This window comes from Calonectris borealis, chromosome 1 (genome assembly GCF_964195595.1).
Source record: "Calonectris borealis chromosome 1, bCalBor7.hap1.2, whole genome shotgun sequence".
NCBI classification, from domain to species: Eukaryota; Metazoa; Chordata; class Aves; order Procellariiformes; family Procellariidae; genus Calonectris; species Calonectris borealis.
The window spans coordinates 85,463,193-85,466,341 of NC_134312.1; the positions used below are offsets into that span (position 1 = coordinate 85,463,193).

Here is a 3,149-nt window from a genome sequence, read left to right on the forward strand (position 1 = left end):
TTTAAACTATTACTTGTAGTGCTTTGTAAGTAGATACATCAGGCAAACATGCCTCTATTCTGCAAACTACCTGCAGGCCTTCCTCACATTCCCCTTTATAGATGCAGGATTTGCTATTTACCAGTGCTCTGGTATTATAGCTTACTTTAAGGAGATAAGCCTGAAGGGTTACAGGCTGTTCAGGAAAGATGGGGTGGGAAGGCGAGCAGGAGGGCTTGTACACTGTAAAAAGGACTGCCTTGGGTGCACGGAGCTTTACGTGGAGACAGCTGATGAACTCATGGAGAGTGTGGGTAAGGACCAGAGAACAGATCAGTGCAGTTGATGTCACAGTAGGTATCTGCTACCAGATCACCTGATCAAGAAGAGGCAGATGAAGTCTTCTTCAGGCACCATGCCCTAAGAGCTCTTCTACAGTTGGGAGATCTTAGAGTGATGAGAACTATGTTGAGTTTTTTTCTCTTCCTGGGGCACTACTCAGAGAACCTGATCCCAGATGCAGTTATTTACACATTTTTCAAAATGTACTTTGGGCTAAGTGAAATCTCTGAATCAAATGAATGTGAAATCAATTCGGTCTCCCGTTGCCATCTTCTGTACATGTGTAACTAGACTTGGGACAGTTTGAGATCACAAGGCGTGGAAGATCCTAGTTGGTCCTATTTTCATTGGTCGCCACCTTCAGATCTTGCTGTGGATGAGTTTTCCTGCACCCTTCCAAGCCGTTCTGCCCCTGCCGTTTAGGTTCCAGAGATTACAAGTCCACGCTCTCACCCTAGAAAGCCACCGTGCCCGTAGTCCTGGCTGCAGGAGGCACCACGGAAGGCAGTGCGTGGGCGACTTCCCCCGGCCTTCCGACCTGACTCGCCGCCGGGGGCGAGTTGGCCCTGCCGAAGGTGAGGTGCCACGGACCCCTGGGCCGCAGCTGCCTCCCGGACGGGCCGCCCCAGCTCCGACTGCCCGGCCCCGCCGGGACGGAGGAAGGAGGCTGGGCTGGACGGGCTCGCCGTCCCGCCCCCGGGGCGCAGCCCGCCTCGCCCGATAATGCCACCGATGCTCGAAACAAAGTTCAGAGAGTTGTTTCACCCTTTCTGCAGTCTTACTTCCACCCTGAGGCGTGGGCAGGCGGAGGAGAGCCGCATTGGCCGGCGCTGAGGGCTCGTATCGCGCCTTCGCCTGGGCGCCTGCAGGAAGCGGCGGGAGGTGAGTCTGGGGAAAGTGTCGTGGGCCAAAGAGTCGGGAGAGGAGAAAGACGAGGACCGTGCACAGCCAGATCATGCTCCTAGCGAAGCTGCTGCCCGCGGCCTCCGCGTCACCCTTCTTTGCAGAGTCTCAACCAACTTTGCAAGTGTCTCAACAGTGCTCTTCCGCTGCGCTCCGCCTGTTGCAAGCTTTGCTTCCTGCGAGGGGCTCTCTGCAGGAGAACATCGCCTTTGCGGGCTCTGCGGGGCCGGGCAGGGGCTCAGCAGGTTCCCGGCAGCCGGCAGGGGATAGCCCTTACTAGCCTCCTGTCCCCACGCGCCGATCGGCGTCCCTGCCTCCTCTCGGGGCGGGGGGCTGCGCCGGTCGCCGGCGGGGGCGGTGCTGGCAGCCGGCGGGGGCCGCGCTGGCAGCCGGCGGGGGCCGCGCCGGCGGCGGGGCCTGGCGGAAGGAAGCTTGAAAAAGTTGGCCGAGGCGGTGGCGCACCCCTGCCCGCTGGCGTGTGCGGTGCCGCCCCGCTGGCAGCGGCGTGGGGCTGGGACGGGAGCGCTTCCGAAGCCGCTGCACGGAAGGGGGTCGCACGCTGCCCTTTCGTTAACCGCCAGCTCGCTCTCAGGCTGGAAGGCAGCAGGATTAGAACCGCAGCGGTTGCCAAACAGGCTGATCCTGCCGCCGCATCGCCTGCCTGCCGGCCTGAACACGAGCGAATTGCTTAAGCCCACTCTGCCTTGTTTCCTTTCTTTGTACGGCACTGGTACCAGCACTGCAGCCACACGGGGTGAGCAGCTTGCATTCAGAAGGACAGCTGAGTGCTGGAATGTGAGGTGTCGTGGCTCCTCCTTTACTGTTTTGTAAAGGTGGTGCCCAAAAGTGCTCTTGACTGATAGTCTGTGTATTTGCATTTCTGCATTCCTCCTGTAGCTTCATGCTAAGGTCAATAGACAGTGTCACGGAGACCTCACTTTTACGTCCTGGTTACTTCAGGAGCCGCCCTGTTGGTTTTCAGCGTACACTTTCGTGCAGATACAAAAGACAATTGAGTTTGTGGCTGGTGACTGCCTTCAGGGTGGGAACAGGCCCACCAAGTACTTAGTGAAGAGGAAGGCAGTGCTGCTACTGATGGTTGTAAAAATGATTCTTGTGTTCCCCTACGATAGTCCGGTGTCAGTCTTACACTGCTGTAGCACCACTATGGTATCTGATTTAGTTTTCTGTCTTTCTTGATACTGAATGCTGATGAAGTCTAAATGACAGTTATAAGAGAAACTTACTGCTACCAGGATAATAGATGTCTTGACATATACCAGTAGAAGAGATTATGACTGCATGTAATGACACTACTTTGGTAGTGTCACAATTGGGAGAATGGTGAAATCCCTCTGGAACACTGACTAATTTAACATACTTTTCTATTTTCTTAGTCGCAACTTTGTGGTTTTCAACAATAGTTTCCAGATTAGTTTCACTTTTATTTTTAGATGGCATATATGAATTATTCTGATGCACTGGTAAAAGTTTACTGGTTGTCTGTGATATGTCCTAAGGACTCAGATATCTGGTCCCCAAATTTATCATTAGGGACTTGAGTATTGTAACTTGTTATACCCAAAAGAGTGAAAATTAAATGTCAATCTTCTCTATACTAAATTCTCATCTTTCTTGACATCAAGAAAAGAAATCAGAAGTCAGCGTTTCAAGTACAAAGAGCAGATGTATTTCTGTGAATGGATTAAGTAGCAAACGAGAATTAGGGCAATAACAGTTTACAGTCTCCTGTTCTACCAGCTCTTGGAGACTTAAGTTCACTGCTGCTGAAATGAAGGAGTTAGAATTGGTTCTATGTGAGACACCTCTTCCACCTTTTCCGCCTATCTTGTGATGGACTAGAACTGTAAAGAAATTAGCAGAAATTAATGCACTAAAGAACATTACTCTGCAAGCTTTTCTTG

The 3,149-nt window shown here is 52.4% G+C and overlaps 1 protein-coding gene across 1 annotated transcript in view; it reads left to right on the top strand.

The window, feature by feature from the left end:
- The first annotated feature begins 930 nt into the window (after nucleotides 1–930).
- CRACR2A (calcium release activated channel regulator 2A) overlaps nucleotides 931–3,149 on the top strand; it is a 66,721-nt gene continuing 64,502 nt past the window's right edge. Inside the window, exon 1 of the mRNA XM_075164066.1 lies at nucleotides 931–1,203. The gene's annotated coding sequence lies outside the window, so the exon portion shown is untranslated. The remainder of the gene's footprint in view (nucleotides 1,204–3,149) is intronic.